The sequence below is a fragment of the Mustela erminea genome, chromosome 21 (genome assembly GCF_009829155.1).
Source record: "Mustela erminea isolate mMusErm1 chromosome 21, mMusErm1.Pri, whole genome shotgun sequence".
Taxonomy (NCBI): domain Eukaryota; kingdom Metazoa; phylum Chordata; class Mammalia; order Carnivora; family Mustelidae; genus Mustela; species Mustela erminea.
In genome coordinates, this window is record NC_045634.1 from 28,045,809 (window position 1) to 28,070,636 (window position 24,828).

General features: G+C 41.4%; 1 protein-coding gene and 1 long non-coding RNA gene across 2 annotated transcripts in view; one reads left to right on the forward strand and one right to left on the reverse strand.

Moving 5' to 3' along the window:
- Positions 1 to 24,828, reverse strand: part of TENM3 (teneurin transmembrane protein 3) — a 1,246,978-nt gene that overhangs the window by 1,053,524 nt on the left and 168,626 nt on the right. The window lies entirely within an intron of this gene.
- LOC116581661 lies at positions 1,385 to 24,722 on the forward strand. The gene is made up of 4 exons (XR_004282153.1): positions 1,385 to 1,466; positions 11,300 to 11,355; positions 22,522 to 22,653; positions 24,573 to 24,722. It is a non-coding gene; the product is annotated as an uncharacterized LOC116581661 (long non-coding RNA).

Here is a 24,828-nt window from a genome sequence, read left to right on the forward strand (position 1 = left end):
GTTAAAGTACAAAAATAGGAAGATCAGTCTGATTCTGATAGAAGTTCTATTTGGAATAGATATTAGGACTATTCTATGATATGCTACTGCAGAACAAGTCCAGATAACACATGAGACACAACACTATCTTAATCATATTAGTTCTGAAAATTCTAGAAGTTCAGAGTTCCTGTGATGCCGGTGTGTTTTTTGTATCTACTCGCAGGACTAATAGAGTCCTCCCTATTTAGGGTGAGTCACAGAGATGTTGACACCAGGTTGAAATCATACACTGCTGCTTTTTATTACATTGGATTTTTATTTAAAATGATGTACTTACTTCTGTTAGTTTTGGAAAACAGGTCCCATTGATTTCATCTAAATTCTGATATCCATGTTCCGTTGTAATCTTTAAATTAATACCATCTTTAATTGTAATCTTTAAATTAATACCATCAATAGAAGTTTCAAATTTTATTCTGTACTCATTAACCGTAGATTAGTATTTTCTTTCACTTTGATCCTTTTTATTCCTAAACTGTCATCTTCAGGGTTCTGGATGGGGAGACACACAACATCCTCATTAGAAGACAGGAGAAATCCCCTGTATGCTAAGGAATTGCAAGTGGGAACAAAGAACTGAACAGTGGCTCTTAACATGGCTGTTTATGAAATAATAAATTGCCCTTTTGTACACTGGCAAATGGATGTTATAATTCAAATATGAATCAGAGTAAATATAAGAGTACCGCTGTTGGTTATCTTTCCAAACACTATATAACATTTTGATTTAAAAATAGGAATTTGACATTTGCCCCATGAGCTCCATTAAATGTGCTATCCTTCTCTCCAACACTGTCTTACCCCTCATTCTATTGATGTTAATTCTTAAGGAAAGTTCTAGATTTCTGTTGCTCCCTTAATAGTATTAAATGACATCCAGGGTCTGTACACTTTACTCGGTCACCATATATTTTCTTTTGCATGTTAAGCCAGAACAATCTATTACAACTGCTAGTAATGGGGAGCTGTAGGATTACAGGTGATAAGGAAACAAAGTGGCGGTAGCCATGACAACTGGGACAGTCAGCGCGAAAATGGATAATGAACATCCAGTTTTCAAATGATAAGGTTGGGGGCAAGGAGCGTTCCAAAGGAGAAGTTTCTCAGCAAGTGGAAAAGGCTTAACAAGACCCGCATTGCTACACTGTAACAGAGGAACACAATAAATGACCACAAATACCATAAGAGTATGTGCACTGCTTTCCCACTGCCTTCCTCACATTTTCTTCTTTAATTTGAGTTCTGAAGCAGAACTGTATGAGGTTCTAATGGGTGGGGTTACAAAGGAGACACTGTTGACTCGTGTAGGTTTCCGATTTAACTTTCAGTAAATCTGTTTCAGGAAATTCAGTATCCCGGGAATTTAAAAACAGCCCAAGTGATATGCCAGTGCGAGGCTATCGTACGTCATCTTGGAGTGACAGGTATTCCTTTCCTGTTATCAAACCTGCTCAGATTTTTATAATCAGAAGCCCACATGCTCTGAGAAAGTCTTACCTGACTTGTCTGATGAGTGACTTCCCCAAAACAAAGTTTGTCTCTGCTGTCAAAATCCCTCACCCAAAGATAATCACTGCTACCAGAACGCCATCAATTCCAACTATTATTTCCTCCCAGGTACAACTTTTTAAGGACCAAAAACCCACTCCACATCCCTGCTGATTGAGATGACACATTATCTCTGCCCCACAACAGCTCTACTGAACAGGGACTGTAGACAATGATATTATTTTAAAACATCACCCGGTTCCTGCCCTGTCAAACGTTATTTATCCCCAGGTAACCGGAAATGAATGAAATTTACCAAGTGGTACTGAAATACATTTTTCATGTTCAACTCAACTTGGGCTCATATAAAACAAACAAACAAATCATTACACTTAGATCTTTTTTCTCCACGTTTTGCAAGGAAAAACGTATCTGTCCTTCCGAATTGGCTCCCCCAGAACGGCACCCAACTGCTCTTTACTTTTGTTCAGCAATTCTCTTGAGATTTATCTGGTTTCTTTCAGCCAAGGGTCCAAGAAGTATGAATACCGATACAGATTTGTCAATCCACAAGGCCTTATCCTGTGTAATACTGCCAGGCTGGACCAACACAGAAATAGCCTTTTATAAGATAACTCAGAGAAAAAAAAAAAAAAGAAGAAGAAAAAGAAAAAAAAGAAGCTTCTATCAAATATGACTTATTGCCTTTTCCCACCTGATCCCATTTATATGCCCTTATGCCGGTATTGATGGACGCGTGGGGGAGAATGGCTGTAGGCTTCCCATTAGTCACTGTAATCACCAGCCTCAATAATTGACAGGAAAGAGGCTCCGCTCTGGCAATAGGGAGCCAATGAAAACTGTTTTCACGCAGCAGTTAACCATTTATTCAAATACTCAGCCTGATGCGTTTTCAAAGATTGAAAAATTCCTTCTCTGCTAGAAATGGAGGGGGAGAGGGATAAAAATGATACTTAGATGCAACGGCCTGAAATTGCCCACAGTAACCATCAGAATCCCACCCCCCTCCCCGATAAAAAGAGAAAAGAGAAAGAAAGAAAGAAAAAAAAAGTTGACGTGCACAGGATATAGAAGAGAGGTTAACAAATGACGAAGTGTTTTAAGGAATGTGAGTACAGTTTCCCAGTTGTTTATAATCATACGACATATGTACTAGCATGTTAACATGCCGAGCACACGCACAGCACACTTACACTAGACGCCTAAGAAATACGATGTGGGTGACTTCCCTAATGCATATGCAAGCCTCCTGCTCCCGCCCCCTTGGCACACTGAAGAAAAGCTTCCGGCACTAACCCCCGAGGGGAGACACTGCTTTGGGAAATATCCAGGGTGTGCTTAACTTGTTGCCACTAAAAACCCTTCCTTTTCCTATTCTCTGGCTCGGTGGTGGCTTTTGGCTGGACACCCACCACCAGGCAGGTGTGGTTTGGGGTGACAGGTGGGCAGTGCAGAATTCACCTGACGAGTCCAGTGCGGCCAATCAGAGAGAAAGGGAACTGAGAGGATCCACTTTCCTACCTCAGCACGTGGTAAATCAGAATCCTTTTGTAAAGAAGAACCAAAGGAAAGCTAGGAGCGCATTCAAGGAAACTGACATGAGACTTTTTGTAGCAACTTTCAATTGCACAAAAGCCAAGATGTTTTTTGTTGCTGTTGTTGTTGTTTATTTTCTTTCTACCAACACTTGCTGTCGGGTCAGTCAAAGGACTTGGCTAAGGAAAGGGGCAGTGCAGGAGAGCTGGCGGGTTGGACAAGAATCAGTTTAGTGGCTCAGAGGAGGACGCAGTGAATGAAGCAGGCAACCGTACCCCAGGGCAGGGAAACCCTTTGATGGAAGCCAGACTTCTCTAAATGGTTTATGCGAACTTCGTAGCAGGAACAGGTTGAGAGGCGTAGCTCCTTCGTGGTCGTGTTCAGCAGCACTCTTGTGAATTCGAAACTTGTAAAACCTAAAAGATGGGCGTGGGGACATCATAATTACCAAACCGGAACGGCCCAATGAAGCAGGAAGTCTGGTGCCCTCTCTCCGATGCTGCACAGTTCTGAAGATGGAAAACCCCCTGTAATCCACCTAATTGTGCGACACGGGACTACAGGGGGCCATTTCTCCCAGTCCCCAGCTGGTGATCAGCAGTGTGTGTCCTGAAGCAGTGGAGTTGAGTGTCCTTGCAATTTTGTCCTTGGCAATAAGATGCCAGGACTATAATAACTCAGAAAATCCTTTCCTCAAGCTTCCCCCAAATGTCGGCATCCAGCTGAAACCAAACGAGCCTCTCGGTGGAATTACACGCTACGTGGAGAATCTGGTGCCCTCTCTCCCTTTAGATTTGCTGCCATTTGGTTTCCCCGAGCTCCTTCCTTGTTTCTTCGCAACTGAGGAAAGAAAATAAGGGTATCCAACTCGTTTTCTTAACACCAGCCTTTCTTTCCCACAGCATATTTCCCGGCGTGTCCTTTTGCTTGCCCCCATTGCTACATTCATGGCTCTTATCTTTCTTCTTGGAGGAGTTACTCCCCTGCCTCTCTGTGCCTGCAGATTTCCTGACACATTCCTGGACTGTTTCGTTGTTGTTTTGTCTTGCTGCTGTTTCGGTTGTGAGATGAGTGACAAAAGGAAACATGTAAGCAAAATGTGAGCACACAACAGATTTAGAAAACTGTACGTGACGCTATTAGGCAGAGTGCAACATTTGGGTGTGCTTCTTAATTTGTATGGTCTACTATTAGTGTAAGTGTTGTCTAGACCCATTTTTTTTTTCTACAGTTGCCTCATATGAAGTAGCTAATTTTACTCAGTTCTTAAAAGTGAATCTTCTGTGTTTGTCCTGAGAGGCATATACAGCTTGGATAAAGACCTGTTAAATGTTTCATCAAATGAAATAAATGTATATGCGCACATGCCTATATTCAACGTATATACCGCTTGGCACTTGTCTCTATAAAATTTAATTTACCTGTCAAGCTGTTCCTTGGTTTTGGGTTGGCATTTCATGTTTGCTGGAGACTTTCAGCATATTTCCTTTTCCTAACTTACCCCAAAAATGTATCATCAGCAAATATTGATACTTATTATTCCCCTTGTCTCCTGAGTCATCAATATAGGTGGTGTATATACACTATGCTTAATCTACATTCTCGGGCCACTTCCCTCTTGATCCTTCCTTGATGAATACTTGTCATTGAAAAATAATGAGTTTTTTCCCCCTGTCCATTTAATCCACAACAGACTTTTTGATTACCTTCTGTGACTCAGCTTCGTTGACAAGTTCTACTGAGAGAATGTATCATGAGACTTTCCAGTGTTTAAATAAATTATATGCAGGGAGTTCTTCACTGCTGCCATAGCTCTCAGAAACTTTGTAAAGTGTTGGAGAAACTGCCACTATGCTCATCGGGTACTTAGAGTGTGCAGTTCGATGTGGTACAAAAGGCATGAGCCTGTCAAGGTACACTTTCCAGCTACTGCTATTAGTGTAAGCCCTAATGTTAGCCCTAGTGTGACCTTGGGCTAGCCACTTGGACACCTCAAGTCCACCATCTTTAAAATAGAGATGATGCTCTTCCTTCCAGGATCTTTAGGGGAATTAATGGGACAACGGTTGAAGGTCAACACTTACGAAGTTGCTCCCTCGTGTTAGCCCTAGTGTGACCTTGGGCTAGCCACTTGGACACCTCAAGTCCACCATCTTTAAAATAGAGATGATCCTCTTCCTTCCAGGATCTTTAGGAGAATTAACGGGACAACAGTTGAAGGTCAACACTTATGAAGTTGCTCCCCTACTTAGATTCCGGCTTGAGTAAAATTAATGACAGTGGGTTACAAACGAACGTTTCTTGCTTCATCGTTCTGGAGATCATTTTGATGGCTTCCATTCCTCTTTTTTTTCATATAATACAGTTCAAAGGTTTTCCTTCCATTTCACTTTTGCTTCTTCAGATCGTCACCCCTGTGAGGCAGCGGTTGTCTCTAGATTACTATAATACCAGGCCTAAATACTGCTGTATTTCATCCTTAAGATAAAATGTCCTTATCCTCCATGCAGGATGAAAGACGGAAGTGCTAAACTCAAAATGGATTCAAGACCTAAATGTGAGACCTGAAACAATAAAACTCCTAAAAGAAAACAGACAATAATCTCTTGGACATCGGCCTTAGTAGTGTATTTATGGATATGTCTCCTCAGGCAAGGGAAACAAAAACGAAAACAAACTATTGGGGCTACACCAAGATAAAAAAGCTTTTGCACAGCAAAGGAGACCATCAATAAAACAAAAAGGCAACCTACTGAATGGGAGAAAATATTTGCAAATCATATATCCCATAAGGGGTTAATACCCAAAATATGTATTAAAAAACTTACACAATTCAATGTCAAAAAAAGAAAAAAAAAATCTGATTTTAAAAGTGGGCAGGAGACCTGAACAGACATTTTTCCAAAAAAGACATACAGACAGCCAACAGACACATGGGAAGATGCTCAATATCACTCATCATTAGGGAAATACAAATCAAAAGCAGAATGGGAGATCATCTGTACCACACACAATGGTTAGAATAAAAGAGACCAGAAGTAATAAGTATTGGTAAAGATGGGGAGAAAAGGGAATCCTCATGCACCGTTGGTGGCAATGCCAGCTGATGAAGCCACTCTAGAAAACAGGATGGCAGTTCCTCCAAAAATTAAAAATAGAATGACTATAGCATCCAGCAATTCCACTACTAGGGATTTACCCAAAGAAAATGGAAACACCAATTCAAAACAATATATATGGACCCATATGTTTACTGCAACATCATTTACAATACCCAAGGTATAGAAGCAACCCAAGTGTCCGTTCCATAGATGAATGGACAAAGAAGATGTGATTTATGTATGCAACGGAATACTCCTCAGCCGGAAAAAAGGAATGAGAGTTTACCAATTGCAACAACATGGAGGAAGGGCGGGGCCCAGATGGAATGAGTCAGACAGAGAAAGACAAACAGGATATGAATTCGCCTATACGTGGAATCTAAAACAAAACAAAACCAAAATGAACAAAAGAACAAACAGAAACAGACTCCTAACTGCAGAGAACAAACTGATAGTTGCCAGAGCGGGGGGGGCAGTGGGGGGAAGAGCAAAATAGGTAAAGGTGATTAAGAGGTATAAACCTGCAGTTATAAAATAAATAAGACGGGAAGAGGGACAGTACAGCTTAGGCGGAGGGAGAAGAAAATGCTAATAATGGCACAAATGAGAAGGAAAAAAAAATGGGCAGCACGGATGGGCACATCAGCACAATTACGCATGTGCCTTCTAACGTTTGTGTATACGACCGATAACAACACACCAGCAACACCAAACGTCTTTACACGCCATCTCGATGCCAGACCACACTACCCTGTGCCCAGAGCGTAGCAAGTATTGGCCTATTTAATTCACAAATGTATGTGCCCGGAGGTTGTGTACACCTGTGGGGCCCTGGGCCTCTCCTGGCTGTGTGCATGGGAGGTGATTCCGGGAGAGATAATGTGGGTGGCGCAAAGGCACGTTCTCTAGACCTAATGACAATTTTGTAGCCCAAGTGATTTTTATAAACTATGTGCAAGGCTATATGGGAGATCATTTTAATTGTAAAGACATTTTTCTCCGCGTCAATATGCAGCCCACAGATGTATAATTTCTGGGATCACCTTTAGTCCTATTAAAAAGATGGGTATCACCTTGGCAGCCTTCCAGTCTTCCAGTTCAGTGGCTGTTTTCCATGATAAATGGCACATTTTCCTGAGTAGCACAGTCACTCCGTTCCATAGCTCCTTCGTGTTGCTTGGGCCAGTTCCACCCAGCTGATGATTTATTACAAGGTAATGTTTTTGAGCTCGTCCATCACCCCTCACCTCTTCAATGTTAAGCATTTCACCTTCAACAATAGCAAAGGGTAACCCAAGCTTGGCACTAATTTTAAGAATAAACGAGACATTGGAGTATTGTCCCATTAAAAGGGTGGGGTGACCCAGGACCGAATGTTCCCCATCCAGATGTCTGAGACGGTGGGTAGTGGAGACTTGGTGGAGCCCCTGTCCAGTTTCCGCTCTCTGAGCCCACAGGCAACCTGCCCACGGGCTCTTCGCAGCGGCCACGCTCCCAAAATCCTGGGGATCGTGCCAGGAGCTGTCCATGACGAAGGGCAGGCTCCAGGTAGAAGAATCACGCCTAAGGGGTGCCTGGGTGGCTCAGTGGGTTAAAACTTCTCCCTTCGGCTCAGGTCATGATCTCAGGGTCCTGGGATTGAGCCCCACATCAGGCTCCCTGCTCACCAGCAAGCCTGCTTCCCCTTCTCTCTCTCTGCCTGCCTCTCTGCCTACTTGTGATCTGTGTCTGTCAAATAAACAAATAAAATCTTTAAAAAAAAAAAAAAAAAAAAAAAGAATGACGCCTAAGATCATGACTGTGGGAACAGGGTTTCCAAAATCTTCTAGAGATCTTTTCCTGCTGGAGTTCTTGATTTAAGAAATATTTTTCACCCTAGAAAAATCTGATCATCTAAGAATCTTCAATGCTGAGCAGACCCTTTTTAATCTTTACATTATTAAGCACTTCTAGGAAAACAGTTCATTCTACAAAATTGTCCCAGCCTGGGGAGGTGTCTGGAACATTAACTATTTGAATGTCTCTTTGTTTGTTTGTTTTCCCATAATGTATACTATCTAGGACAACATCCATTAAACTTCTGATTCCTCCCCAATTTTTTCCTCTCCCAAACTTTCCACAAGGGGGGACCTTGACTTGTCCGCTGGAGGGATCTTCTGAGTGAGCCTCCAGGCAAACATTGTTTTCCTTTTAGCCATACTGCACGGCATACAAAACCAGAGAGTAGATATGGACAGAGTGGACTGCAAGGAGACTTTCTTGTGGAGTCCAGTCCCGAACTCACCTTTGTGGGTGAGAATCAGGGTAAGAAGTTAAGGAGAAGAAAGAAGGAAGAAAGGAGTAAGGAAGAAGGGAAGCAGGGAGAGAGAAAGGAAAAGAAAAGGAAAGAATTAAAAAGACTAGATCTACTACTCATTGAATATCTGAGGGAGAGTAGACAGAGAAGCCACTAGATAGCTTGCTTCCTTAAATCTGGTGGCACCGTGTCGGGGGTGAGTGAGGCACTCAGAGAAAGACAGAAGAGGTGGCTCGAGTGTGAGCTAGGAATTTCATTACCTTTTATCTTCACGAGACTCAAATGAGATTTGAAGTGCCCTTGTAATTACTTATTTTTTTTTTTGGCAAGATAAGAGACTCTACTATTTTTAATGCACTTCTATCTGGAGACCAGGCAGTGTGGGGCCCCTGATATTTCCCATTACCCTGATCTGTGGGACAACCTCAGTTTCCTTCTGTGTCCTTCTCCCTTCCTTATGACCTGGTATGTTTTGAAGATATTCATTGTATCCATAATCAGAAATAATCATGGCCTCTATTTCGCAAATAAGTATAGGTGAGTTGCTTAGCATTTTTATGGGGGTGATGGACTGATGGACTGATAAAATCATTTGTTGAATTCTGACCTCTATTTTTTTTTCTCCCTGATGTGAATCTCTACCCAGAATGCCTTACCCACCCTGGACATCTCTGCAATTCACTTATAAAACTGTAAACTCGTGGAAGGAAGCCTTTTTTTCCCATATACACTCTCTTACAAGATGCTCTTAAGTTAAATGACTTAATTATCCTAATAATATTTTAGTGATTTAACCTTGACTCTGGCTCCAGTCTGGTCTACAGCTCTGTGCAGCTCTACTCTGTTTTGATGGGCCTGGTCCTTGGACCGATCAAGAGTTTCTACTCAGTCCCATCAACTACCACAGCCAACGGGTCTTTCTGCCACATCACTGGATGCTCTCCTGAATCCCATGAAGAACAACCCTTATACACTGGATAACTTGTGAAACAATGCAAAGTGAGAAGGCTCCATCAAGCCTAGTCTTGCAGGGAACTTGGGATGTGGCCTTACCTTGGCTCTTCTTGGGGAGCTGAGGTATCCTGAATTGATCTTAAGTTGTAACTGAGAAGAGAGATGTAAAAAAGGAAATCAAGGCAGCCCAGGGTTCACAATTTTCTAAGTGCCTCATCTCAAAAGGACTTTTCACAAAGATACTCAAAGCACCATTATTCATCATAGCAAAAATTTGAGGTGGTTTATCATTGTGGCTAAGAGCTTAGGTTCAGGGGTCAAAAGTCACTGAATTCTGATCCTTGCTCCTCCATTTACTAGCTGAATAAATTTGGGAGAATTTTCTAACCTCTCTTAAGCTCCAATTTTTTCTCTTTTATTAAAGTAGGATAAGAATAAAAGCATCTACAGTGTATGTTTATTGAGAAAATTAGAGATAATTGCACACATCGTGTTAGTTTGGTGCCTGGCATTCAGTAAGCAGTCAGTAGATGTTAGTAGAGATAAGGATGATGATGACCATAATGACTAATTAAAAACAATCCAATGCCCAATAACAGATAACCCAACCAAACAAAATATGATAGACTAACACAGGGGAATGCCAATTATGTTTGCTATTATGATAAGCGTGTGGTCTGTGGAAAGTGAACTTGAACTTTTGATGGAAACTTCTTTCTCCCTGCTGGACCTGACACATAGCTTGCTTGATGATTGCTCTCTACTTCTTATTTTCCATAATTTCTTATTAATTAGTTCAACCCCGTATAATTAATAGATATGGTTAAGTCTCACCTGTAATTAAAATATAATCCTTTGACCCTGTGTCACTCTCCACATCTTGCTACACCTTTTGCTCCCCATTACAGACCAGATCCTTGAAAAAGTAGCCCACATTCCCTTGTTACCTGAACTTAATTCACCTTTGATGGCTGACTGCTGTCCCCACCAACTACTGCATCTTTCCAAAATGACCTTTAATGAATGCTTTTCACAGTTTCTTGATACTGTTGACCACTTCTTTTACATTCTATTTGACATGGCCATTTGGGGTTCTTCTAACTTTCTGACTCCTTCTTTACAGGGTCCTTCCTGGGTACTTTTACTACCATCTCTTTATATGCTGGTGGCACCGAAGTCTTGTTCCAAAGGGCACTGAGTAGAGATAGGAACTGGAGAACATTTAATACTTAGATACTAATTGAAGCCATGGGCATGGGTGAGATTATGTAGGCAGAGATTGTGAAATGAGACCAAATTTTTTTTTTTAATGGGTTTTCAGACAAAGCTTTGAGACTATGGAGGAAGCCGGAAGGAGGAGCCAGAAAAGAAGAAGAAATGAAGACAAGAACTGGAGGAGGCAGTGTCTAAGTAGCCCAGGGAAGAGTGTGCTTCTAGAAAAAGCAAGCAACTAACGCTGTCAAATATATGGCAATAAAATGTTAAAAAAGATAATGCCAGGAAGTGTCCATTAGATCTGGCAACGGGAAGTTTATGGAGCTTTCTTGAGAGCAGTTTTATTGAAGTTATGAGGGCCAAAGACAGACCAAGGATCAATGAAAGAGAAGACAGAAGAAATAAAGAAAATGTACACGAATCTCTTAAGATGGGAGCATTTCAAGAGAAGAATGCTATTGGTGACAGAGGGATCTCACTAGTTGTCATCATCATCACCAAAAACTATGCTAAAGAATAGAGCTATTTTAAAGAATTACTTCACTTCTATATATTCAGAATTTTCCAACCATCCTATCTTTGCGCCCACAAATTCAAAAAATATAATACTCTTTGCATGTGTAAACCTTTTTTATTTTTTTTGCAGTTAACAATACCAGTATGAAAAAAGAGAGTATTTTACAGTACTTCAAGAAACATCGGGTAAAGAAAGCCCTGTTTCAATATTTTGATAAAACAAAGAATCTCTTAGTAATAACAAGTCACCTGTGTATTATTGTCACCTTAGTCTTTTTTTTTTTTTTTCTGAAACAATCCACCCTTGCAAAGGAAAATAAGTCGGCACTGTACAAGGGCTTCGTATCATAGCTTCTATGGAATTCTTGAGGTGCCTCTCACCATAGCTTTCCCAAATTTGACTCACAGAACTGACCGTCATTCCTCCTAGGCTCTGGTGATTGCTATGGTGTTTTCCACAGGCTTCTGCTTATTTGCTTGCTCACCTTTTCCTCATATTTTTCTCTGCTACTTCCCTGAAGCTGCCTCAAAGAACAGATAACTTCCATTTTAACACCCCATCGAAAATTTGGTCGTTCTTTTCAGTAGGCCCAGCATTACCACTTGCTGCTTGCCCCTTGAGATCATTTTCCACTCTGATCTGTACCCCTGACTTACCTAGGCTCCTTATTTCTTATTGGGTTTGGCCAATGAGGGGTCCCTGCGGGTGACTGGAGAACAGGACAAGAAGGAGACCTGGCTTCCTCTCTGCCAGGCCATCGCTTGGCAATCCTCCATTAAAAGCCACAGCTCTGGTCTGGAGTCCTTTCCCCCAATTCCATTTCTCCCTGGCTTGCTTTCAGCACTTTTTACTCTTGTACCTTCTAACTAATTCTAGCCCCAGAATGCTTCATCATCCTTTATGTACCCGAACCACCTGGAAAGCTTGTCAATACACAGATTGCTGGGTTTCATCTCAATTTTCAGTCTCAGCACTTCTGGAGCGGGGACTGAGAATCTGCATTTCTAGTAAGTTCCCAGGTGATGTGGGTGCTGTTGGTGCAGGGGCCTCAAAATAAAAAAATGTATCCACTGCAACATAAAGTAAATGGCAAAGAGACATTGCATGGCAAACCACGCATGATACTATACCCATGCAACCCGTGATGGCAAACTCAATGGCTCTGCAGCCTTCAGCTCCATTGGCAGAAATTGTGTCTGTCATGGTGGCTCTCAATGACGAAGAGGCACATACAAAATCAGGAGTGGTTGGCGTCACAGTGGCCAAGGAAAGGGTAGCACCCAGAGCATGGGAGGATTATTCCTAACAAAACACCGTTGTGGAATGGTAAGGACATAATGCTCTGATGCTGTATTTGGATGGTCACCATCCGACTGACCATTTGCCTAAGTAGGATTCAATGAGCCTAATTTCCCCATAAAGGAAATTCTAAATGAATCAATAAAATACCTCTAAGTGCCATATGCCCTGATGACGTGTACCGTTTCATTTGGATTACTATGCTTTGTTACCCTATTGTTGGCACTATCTTGTTTTTCAGTACATCATTGTCCTTCACTTATTGCTCCCAATGTCTAAGTAAGGTGTCCGAAAGGGGTTCCTACTGCCTCAGTACAAATCTAAGTGATAATACAAATATACTTGAAGTATTTTCAAACAGGTGGATAAGTATAAAACAAAATAAATCTGAAGCCACTCCTTCATTTAATGATGTGGCCAGTTAGATCATATCTGACTCCATTAGTACAGTGTGATTAAGTTCTGCAGTTTCATGCATGAACAGTATCTTTCAATATAACCTTTGGGCTACTACAGAATGTCAGTCATTAATACATGGATGTGTCAGTTTGGGGGCTAATTGCTCTCCTCTTGTGTATGAGATCAAACTCTGCAGGTGTGTCTCTGGTGATTTCGGGGCACTCTGGCACATAAATCTTTTCATTTTTTTATACATGGCGACTTTCAGTGAAGCAACATTAGAAACTATACTGTCTTAAAATAAAATAATTAAAGTTGACTTATTATGTTTTCCAGGGAAGTCTGCATTTTTACCAAAAGGGACATGGAGTATAATAGCAAAACAAAGCAAATAGCTCTAGTCCCATGCTAAACTTTTTAAGGTTCTAAAACAGCAAAAAGATGCAGACACACAAATGATCTCTGAATTTCAGAATATCAGCTTCTGTTTTAGATTTGTCCTACAAATGGAATATGTCATAATGGTGACAGCAAGAATATGGAAACAATGGCATTAATGATTTCTATGGTTCTAAAATAAATATTTGGTGATCTCAAAACACTGAGAGATATTACATATTCTATATAACTGCAGCTTCCAAACATTAATGGCCTTATTAGTCTATAATTACAAAAGAAGGAGGGAAGTCTGGTGTTTATGTTGAAGGAAACCTACCTGGTGCCCCTTTATCCAGGATTTCATAATTTACACAACCACTACCTAGTGTAGGTCTCTCACGACAGGCACTGTACTAGGCTGTGTGGCATGAGTAGATTCTCTTACCAAAAATCAGCCTAACTACAATGATATATATGTCCTAGATTTTTAAGAAGTTCCATAAAAATAAAAGTCAATTACTAGACAAAGGGAATAGGATAAAATCAACGTGTATAAACCCATCCCTTAGGCTGGCTCCCACCTTACTTCTACCTTCACTACCAAAAATGACTGCTTGCGGTGCACACCCTCATACCAAGCCAGCCACAGCTGAAGCAAGCAAAAGAAACTAACCAGAAAAAGCCAAGTGAAGGAAGCATTTTTAGAAGAAGGGAATGATCAATGTTTCCAATAATGCTGGTAGGTCAAGTAAGGACTGAGGACTGAAAATCAAAAACTGGATTTAGGTCTTTCATGTCTGACAAAAACATTAGGGACGAGAATGATGGAGGGAAAATCTTGATTTTAGTGAGTTCAGCAGGGAATCGGTGGAGAATTTGAAAAAGCAAATATTGGCAACTCTTTCAAAAGAGTTTTGCTTTCAGAAAAAGGGGACAGGAGGGGAGGTAGCTGGTGGAAGAAATAGCAGCCTGTCGATGACCTAATGGTAAGATAAAGAAGAGGCAAATTCATGCATGACACGGGAGAGGAGGAAAAGCTGATGGGGAACTGTCCACTGTCCTGAAGGCAGCAGTGGGAGGGGCGGGATCCTGAGCGGGGGTGGTGGGGGTGGCTTTGCTATGGAATTCCCACAGTTCTCCTCCTGAGACAGGAAGGTCTGGCACAGGTGCAGACAGGTGGCGGGTAACATGATAGAAGCCGGTGGGATTCTCTTCTTGTTGTGTCAGAAATGTTCACACCTCACCAGCTGCCAACCTCGCTTGACTGCCCTTGGGTTCTCTTCCTCTTCTTCCTCCTCCTCCTCCCCTGTTCACTCTCTCTCTCCTCCCTTCCTCTGCCCTCTGCTCTGCTCTTTTCTCCTCAACCCTCTGTACATTTTATTCTGGTCATTTGACTCATATCCACAGCTTCGAATATCGTCTCTATGGAAGGGACCCCCAAATTTGATCGTCACTTCTGAATTCTCTACTCTGCTCCAATCCAGACATCTCCTATGTCAAACTCACGTTCCCAAATAAATGTCATGGTATTTTCCCCCCTCAGTGTTTCCCCTACCCTCTGTTACTCACTGTCACACACAAAAATGTATCTCTCTCTGGCTGCCCTTTTTCTGAAACTGGGCTCACCAAGTTTAAAACCGCAGCACCAGTAAGTATAAGTAAAATTCTTCGGGAAGTAAGAAAAGGAATAAGAACAACATTGGTAAATCACTGATGATTACAGTTTGGTTGTCCACATGCAGGTTCATCATGCAATTCTCTCTGCTTCAATAGATGTGGGAAATTTTCCACCCTGAAGTTAAAACAAACAAGCTCAAAACTATTCTGGTTCCCTCCAGTCCTCGCATGATCTGGTGAGATACTGAGTCCTATAAATCCCTCTTTCACTTTTTTTTTTTTTTTTTTCCCCTGTGTGTCTTGCTGTTCATGGAGCTCAGCTGGGTTGCAGTGTTTTGCTGTTTTTCTCTTTTGGAAAGTCAGAGATGGTTACTGAACTGAGGATTAGATACTTTATTCCCTGATCATGCATTAGAGACTTACCCGCCACGAATGGTGGAAAGAAGTGGGAAACAAGCCCCAGATGAGCTCAGAGAAGATCTAGACTTAATTCTGCCTTTCTCTGGAAGTCTGAACCCAAGGAAGCTCCTCAATTTCTTTGTACTTTTCCTACTTGTTGGAAAATAAGAAAGGGGGTCCTGCAACTAATTTGTCGAACAAATTGGTGTGAACTTGAGTTCCGTAACCTGAAGACATTTCTCAGTGTTAATCATTTCATTAGCTGGCAACATTAAAAAAGGTGGGACTTCCACAGGAACGCTTGGATTCCAGCTCCTTGCCAATCCCAGCCTCCAGCAACAGTGCACCTGCACTCTCCATGCGATAAGGACCCACTGCACACTCAGAATGGATGTGGCCTCTGCAGCTACTCTGCTCTATGCTCTGGCTAGTTCATCACATTACACCTGCCCCGAATGTGGGGACATTTAGTCCGTGACTCCCACCTGCTTATCCGATCTCTAAGATTAGTTCTTAGACGGAAATCTGAACAACTGACTTTGACTGAAAAATGCTAAGAAGATCAGGAAATGTCAAGATTTGTGTCTCTCCAGGCACTCTTCCAGCCAAGTCTTAATTCCACATTTTTTTTTTCTCAGCTGTTTAAAGACTTCTCTGTCTCTATTAGTTAGATCTAGTTAGATGAGTTCAAACAGTATGGACTACACCAAAATATGGCCCTAACACCGCTAGGGCAGACGTCACCTCACTCAGCCTGCTTTTGTCACCCGGGGCCACAGAGGATAAGAATGGAACCAATGGCTTTCCGATTGGCCCCTTTCCCTGGTTCTTCCAGTGGCCGTGCTCCTTTATACCTTCCAGTACCTAACCAGTCCCTCTGTCTGTGCGGTCCTCTACACAGCCCTCTGTTCATTTACACTACCACTCAGAATCTATCGTTGGCTCATTCGTTTGTTTATTGTTTACTTGCTTGTCTTCCTGTGAGGGTAGGGATATTTCTTGTCTTTCTGGTTCTTTTATGAGGGTCCAGTGTTTAGCAATATTCCTGGAATATAATGGATATTTAACAATAAGTGTTGCCAGGTTTCTCTTTCTCTTGCCCTATACACACACACACACACACACACACACACACACACACACGTATGAATGTGTATGTGTGCATACTCCTGATACAATATATGTGCATACTCACATATGTACATATATGCACATAGAATCTATAATCACACATACATATACCTATTAATCCATGTATATAAATGTGTGTACATATGTGTGTGTATACTGCATATATGTGTCTCCCTGTTATCAAGAGAGAGAAAGCATATAATAGGATTTGATCCCAATTCCTACAAGAATGGCCCAGTCTGTTCTTTCTGACTGTGACTCTTCTCTTACAATTTTACTCTGAGAACATTGACTTCACCCAGCTACTATGTTATTACAGTACTTTACAATAGTTTTCTTAACTCTCATGAGTCCTTTCTTCAGAGAAAGTCCCACAAAGAAGACGAATATGGAAAATAAGTAAAAGGAGAAGAACTGTTTCAGCTGAAAAGAAGAAGTCTTAGGCCTTAGTCTGGTCTGTTCCTACCCACTCCAATTTGTAGCCCCCAGAGTCTTCCCAAGGGGTAGCCCCTGGACTCTCTGAACCCAGTTTGGAAACCTCCATGCATAGAAGGCATCCCCCTAATGGGCGTGGTGGGGAGTCAGTACAGTGAGGCTCAGCTATGGGAGCCCACCCATCTGATTTAGACAAGACCCTTGGACACCGAAGGCCAACTTTGCTGAATAGCCCTGAATCACGTTTTCCACCTTAATCTCAACATGTATGGGGATAGCCTCTTACATTCAGCTTGATCATTTGATGTAGATTGAGTCCTAATGTCTCCCATGAAACCTGGTTAGTTTTTCCACCCTGCAGTTAGATAACATTAGTAATTCAGTGTTTATCTTCACTATGGACACATACCAGATACTGATACCCACAGTTAGCTGAACTAGTTAGTATTAAGGTGCAATATCACTTACGTAACAATTTCAATAAAAAACTAAGTCACAGAGATTAATTTTTCAGCTTTCTCTTTTGCTATGCCCATATACAACCTTTCTGTTCATGCAGAGAAAAAATCTGACTGCTAAATCCCATCAGAATTATTGTGACTTATTCTTGAACTTCTTATGGGCTCCAACAAGAAAAAAAGCAAAAAACAAAAAACAAACAAACAAAAAACCCTCAAAAACAAAAAGGAAAAAAGAAAACGCAAGAAAAAAAAATAAAATAAAACCCAAGAACCTTATTTTCAGAGATGAATCTTACAATGTTTATATCTCTTAGTAGAATACATACATATTTTTTTCCTTTCCGTCTTATGAAATCCAATAGAAGATGAAAACAGTGATGAATAATAGAATATATTTTTTACAAAAGTGCATAAAAGACATGTATTTTCAAATAGCACAGGCCATTTATTAATTAATTTTAAAAACTACAATGGAAAATACTCTGGATACCAGATTCTATGCTATACAAAAAAATGGTAAACAGCCATGACTGGATTGTTTTGTGAAGACCAGAGATTCTAGTAACAAGATTCATTAAGAAAATGGCTATATTAATTTAAAGTGATTGAAACTTTGATGTAAATTATGGTTCATCCATTAGGCATGAGCAGAAGCTTTTAGCACATTAATCTGAAAGAGCAATAGAGGAACATCTTATTTCCTACAAGAGAGACTTAAAATATATGTATCTTTAGCTTCCTCACAACGGTAAGATCAATCATCTGAGGCATATGGTACTAGCAATACAAAATACATAGGAAAACAGATAACATATGGTTTGCATTTGCAAGGTAGGCTGTGTGAAAAAAAGTATTTCACACCTTTCCCCTCAATTATAAATGGCTATAAAGGAAATAAAGACTTTTGCAAAAAAAAAAAAACTGGATTAAAAAAATATATATCAGACATAGACGTTGAAAATGGATGCTTTGGAGGAGACTGAATTTTTTTCTTCAAAGGATTGAAGAAACAAGGATACATTTGTTACTTCGATAGTTCTAATCCAGGGTGAACTTTCAAAGAGCAAATGGCAAATGTTTACAACCCCATAAGGCCAAAAACGATAAAAGGGAAATTTATAGTTGGCAAAGGCAAATATGTAAATAAGGTTTATAGCGGCTCCGAACATCAGGCATTCTAAATTGTGACAAGGTAGAGTATCTGTTCACTGAATGTGATCACTGCCAAACGCTACCTACCGTCAGCACGTTAGAGTGAGGCTATCGGGACGGCTGAATTAAAGAAGAAAGGGCTGAAAATCAAACCAGAAATGGGGAATAAAGTAAAAAAAAAAAAAAAAAGAAGCTATTCCTCACTTTCCCTGGATAAAATGTCTGCATGACCTTAAATATAAACTAGCACCTTGCATAAAGGGACAACTGAATCACGTTAGTGTCCCAAAGTTGTCACCTGCATGGCTGGCTGAGCCTGGTTGTAGGTGGAAACAAAAGTTACTGAAACAAGTTTATGTTCCATGTGTTTGGCACCCCTGGTATAAATTTCCAAGTCCACTCTAGGGCATCTTTGGAATCTCTTAAGAAAACGGAAGTATCAGTAGTGCCTTTATTTATTTATTTTTTATTATGTTATGTAAGTCACCGTACCGTACATCAGTAGTGTTTGATGTCGTGTTCGAAGATTCAATGCTTGTGTATAACACCAGTGCTCCATGCCGTCCGTGCCCTCCTTAATACCCACAACCGGGCTCACCCATCCCCCAACCCCTCCCCTCTGAAACCCTCAGTTTGCTTCCCTGAGTCCCCAGTCTCTCATGGCTCATCTCCGGCTCTGAGTTCCCCCTTACATTTTTCCCTTCCTTCTTCTAATATCCTCCGTGCTGCTCCTCATGTTCACATATGAGTGAAACGATACGGTAACTGACTCTCTCTGCTTGATGGCTCTCGCTCAGCACAATCCCCTCCAGTCCCAGCCAGTCCATGGAATTGGTGTTCAGACACTGGTTCTGAGTCTGTAGAATCTCCTTTCCCCCAAATACCTCCAAACAGTTACAACCTCAGGACCTGGACCAAATCGGATGTGTATTTTGGGTTAGCTCTGGACTATGATAATGTCCTAACTGTTGTCTGGGGTTTAGGCTCATTCAGCTTATCCTGCGGCCATCCTCAGATGACTTGCCCTTGGATTTTTAAATACTGACTGTAAGGACCTATTTAGCAAGAGGTTTTCATTAAAGTTAAACTGTCCCTGCTTCCCTTCCCCCAGGGGATTCACTTAAAAACAAGTCCCGGAAACCAGCCTCAGGTGACAAAGCCCAGACGCGAGGGTGGGTCAGGCCAGGTAGAGACATCAGATCAGTAGTACTGATCAGACATCTGATCAGTAGAGACAGTTGCATACTGTCTCCGTAGCTACCAAGGAGTAGGGGCCCCAACCCTTTGGGAACCCTTTTTCGGCGCCAATCCTATTCAAGGCGTAATAGGCTGGTTCAAATGTCTACTAGGGTAAATTGTAACTCAATTTACTCAATTGTAACTCAATTGGTCACAGGAAACTGTGGAGTTTCCTGTGTGTGTTACGATCTCATTGGTCACCTGTGCGTGGCCAGGCCCGACCGCATGGCCTTTGCCCTTAAAAGCTAGACTGTGACACAGAGAAGGGTCGCCCTCTCTTGTAAGAGATGCGGCCCCGAACGTTCAACGTTCAACCCATTATTGGGGCATAATACTGACCATTGAATCAACAACATTTGCGTGAGCTGTTGCGTCCGTTGCTGAGGCAAATTCCTAGAGGGATGACTGTCCTCTCCTTGACTTCAGCAACCACACAAGAGTCACAACAGTGCACTGCGAGTGGTATGCACTGACTTGGAGGTCCTCCCCACCCTGGGAAAAGGAAACTGTCTAGTTTGTGAAGGATCGAGGCATTTCAGACAGGAATCCGAGGGCATTTTTTGGGGGGATAGAGAGAACTTTACCGAAGGCTGTTATTGATCATTTTAGTTAACTTTTAAATTAGAGAAAGAGAACAATATAAAAATGACACTTATTCTAGTGAGTTGTAGGAAGATTACAAAAGACTTATTTTACTGAGGTTGTTTGCTTTGGTTTAAGGATTTCTCTCCCCAAAGAGTGCCCGCCATTGCACCATGCCCAAATTGATCCCTTTTAAATGGAGGGGACCTGACTTACCTTCCCAGTCAGGGAATCTGGGAGGTCAAGCCCGCAAATGAGGCAACCCAAGACCTTATACTCTCCTCGATAAACATCAGTTAAAGTAGGGATTGCGCATGATTTATCCTGGGGCAAAATCCTCAATCCCATGGAGAAGAGCAGTTAAAACTCATGTTACTCACTGCAACTTTAAGACAGATTCTGACTTTTTGTTGAAATAGAGAGCTTATTCCATTTTTGCATATTTCTGTACAGCCAAATCGGAATATTGAAAAATATTTTACTTAATATGTTCAAAGACCATTTGGAAGCTTCCAGCAGTAGTGTAGAATACAACAGTCTATATTTATGATGTAGAACGTAGCCAGGCCTCACAGTGTGCAAGTGAGTTGTGTAACAGTGAGAGATTTCTCTTATTCTATAAAACTCTATGATTTTATTATGACCTGATTATTTTAGAAATTGTTTTCTCTCCAACTCCTACCTGATCACAGAGATTAGATGGCAGACTCCCAAAAACTGTTATAAAGTTTATACATGTAGAATTTAGAAATGTCCACAGGAATAATCTCTGAATGAGGTGACATTGACCACTGAATTAGTGGAGAGAATTTTGTTCACCCTCTACTTCTACAAAATTTTAGAGTGTTTTTTGCCATAAAAAAAAAAAAAATGCGATAGCATTACAAGAGCAAACTAGAATGAGAAATGGCCAAGGGCAGATGACTCTTCCGATACCCTAGACGGTGGATGGAGTTGCCGTTAGCAGCAGCGCACTGACTGGCAGGACACAGAAAAACAGTCAAGTGAAAAGCTCCTCACTTCCTACAAAGGGAAACCACATCTTTCACTTATTTTCCAGACTCTAGTTCATTTGTAACAGAAACAAACCCACCAAGAAATCTCTGGAAAATGGCAGAATCTTTTCCAGGCTCTGTGCCTATTCTCCGGGCAGTCCGTAACGCTCCTGGTCATCCCTCATCCCAGAGCTGTGGCGACACAGTTCATAAAGAAGGACACAACTACTCTCCCGCCCCTGGGTCACGCTCCTTTACCATGCGATTCTGCCCTCCCCCACCCCTTCTATCAAGAGTCTCTCTGCTCCCCTCAGTGTGGTCCGGTGAACAGAATGCAGGCAAGGTGATGTTGTAGGACTTCCTAGCTTCTCCTCAAGAAGGCTTCCAGCTTTCCCTCTCCCCCTCCTCTTACCCTCAGATTACAGTCTAGCACGACTGTGCTAGATTTCTTGAGGAAGAAAAGTTCCTAGAGAAAGAGACTCAGCCATCACCTAAGACCATTGGTCAGAAAAACGAGTGAGGCCATCTTCGACCCAAGCCCAATTCAAAGTGCAGAATTATAAACAAATCACTGGTATTGGTTTTAATTACCATGGTTTTGGGTAGTATATTAGGCAGCAGAAGATGCCTGGGGGGAAAAGTATACAGAAAGGTACATGTGAATGTCATCTGACACTACCAAGACCTTTGAACCTTGAATGGGATATTCCCCCCTTAATTTCATGGAATCTCTTTTTATTATTATTATTATTATTATTTAGATTTGTTTATTTATTTGAGAGGGAGAGAAACAACACAGAGGGAGAGGGAGAAGGAGACTCCCTGCTCAGCAGGGAGCCTGATGCGGGGCTCGATCCCAGGACCATGACCAGAGCTGAAGACAGACACTCAACCGACTGAGCCACCCAGGTTCCCTGTGTTATCATTTTACATGGTGTCCTTCACTTCTATCACAGAGAAGATCCTGGATGGGTTACGCGTCTTTGCCCCAATCAGCGAAAGTGAGCTCATAAACCCAGCACGAGGCATAAAAGAGAAGAAAGCAGTTATCACTGCATTCATGAGGACATTCCCTACTTTTTCCAGTTTTCCCTGTCTTCTCTTCTAGGACATGATTTAATATCCCTACCCTACTTCTTCAAAGTGAGGTGGGCCATGGGATTTATTTGGGCCACTGAAACTCAAGGGGAAGACCTAAGAGCCAGGGAATCACCAGACATGTCTCACCCTTCTCTCTTTTTATACTACGATGGCCATGCTCTAGATGGTGGTTCTTCCCTCAGCCTGTCTCCTGGAGTGAGGGCAAGCCGCAGAGTCCCCAGCTCATCTGAGATGATCACGCAGCTGGAGAGCTGGAGAGTGATGACTTATCTTCCCAGATAGAGAGGCTCAAGTGGTAGGTTTTACTTAACCAAAAGCACTCTCGTACTGCCGACCCCCCCAACCCTCGCCAAATCGCTGAGAATATTTAAGAGACAAATTTATTCCTCTTTGAACATTATTCCCAAAAGAGACCCAAAGTAATGCTTTTGTTGAAAAGAATAAAAGAACAACACTGAATTTCAGATATTCTATCCCTTTGTTCTGTAAAATATTGGGCAAAACATTAAGACTGTAGACATTTTCCTCTGCCTCATATTTCACATTTAAGCAAACTTTGTATCTCAAATATAAAATTGCTTAACATCTAAATGAAGATCTCTAGATCCCGGAGTCATCAAAATTACTGCTTGTACATGAAATCTCCTTGCTGGTAACTTTATATTTAACCTCCAAGGAATATAACAAATAACTGTTTACAAAGCATAAGAAAGCCCATCTCGCTGAATAATTTCAGCAGTGGCTCCTAAACAGGAGAGCTGGTGATTTTAAACTATGATTCTGCAGATGGTTAAGAATGATTTTCACATCAGGTATCTTAATAAAGAGGCTGCGCTTCAGGAGTCATTACCCTGATTGTCCCTGTGAACCACTGTCTATTTTAGAAATTGATAACAGAACAGGAATCATTTGTGAATAGTTTTGTTAAATAGGAAGCAAAATAAATACTCGATTTTCACACAGACAACGGTTAACCTAACCCTCTTGCTGGTTCCTTTAGCTTCTGTACCTTCTTCTATTAGGAAAGCACATTGCTCTGGAAATCAATCTGTTCCTCCCCTTGCCTGTGGGATCTTCCCAGGATATAAACATAGTCTTTAGGCTGCAAGGACTTTATATGCTATGACTTACTTAATTACATCATGAACCTATGAGGCAGGTATTATTTTCATCATCTTATAGATGAAACACAGAGAGGTTAAGTGATTTGTCTAATGTCACACAGCCGGTAAAGAGCAGAGCTAATATTCAAACCCAGGTCTGGTGGGTTCCAGAACCTGAATTTTTTTCATCAACCTGGTATTATTTATGTTGCATCAAAGTTTTTTTTTTTTCCTTTTCATCCAGACATATAACCCCAATGATTCATTTACCACAGTGCCTGAAATTTTACTGTTGGTGTTAATCTTGTCCTTTCTATTAGTTCTTCTTAAGAAATGTAATGCTACTAAAAGGGGTAACTCATTGAATTACTAAAGTGCATGAAATGATGTGCATTATTTAGGTGTACTAACTTACACCTTAATTAATGGTTTATTAATTAATTAATTTAATTAATGAACTCTGGGAGAGTCAGAGGCAGAATGAAGTCGCAAGGTGTCTAAACGCCAGGGACTCAACAAAAACGGGAAAGGACCAAAGAATGGGGAGGTGGGACATTGGACATCAAAGGAAAACACAATTGATATCTCCTTTACCTCAGAGCTCATTCTGTATTTAAAGAAAACATCTCTTCCCGTATCATATGAAGGTCATGTTATCTGTAGTAAGTTTTGTGAGAAGAAGGATTCCAGGAACACATGTTGACACCTGCTATTTTATAGACCGACTGACTGCTTGTGTTTTCCTTGGCAAGTGCAACCCCAGAGCAGCCGGAGTGAGGGAACAGGGAATGAGATAGGAAGTAGGGGGGTGTGCACACACTGGGTGCCAACGCCACGCTGACCGCAGCTTTACAGCTCGCCTCTAGACAACTGGTTGACCCGACAGGACAGCTCCAGACAGATGAATATGGAAAAAAAAAAAAAAAATCACCATCTTGGAAAAGCCCATCAGAGGCAGGAATGGAGGAGAATTGATTCCACGTCTAACACTGATCAAAGTTCACCTTAGAGGGGACGTAATTCCCAGCATGTGATATTTTTTCACATTTTACTGTATTTACATTTAACTGATTGTTCACATTTTACTGTAACTGTGTGTCTACAATGCTAGATGAATCAACGTGGGGGTTATTGCGTCTGAAATGCAAGAACAGAAGAAGAACTCACTTGGTTTCCAGGCCTGCCTTCCAGCTGCCTACAACAGAACCTCTTACCTTGGACTGCTTTGGATAAGCACAGACTCAAGAGTCATTGGAACACACCGTTCCTTGCATGGGCAAGGCGAGTTCATTTTACTGTTGCTGGACCTCTTCCATTCTTGACTCTGTGAGTCTATCTTTAATATCCAGTTATAAATGGTAAGATTC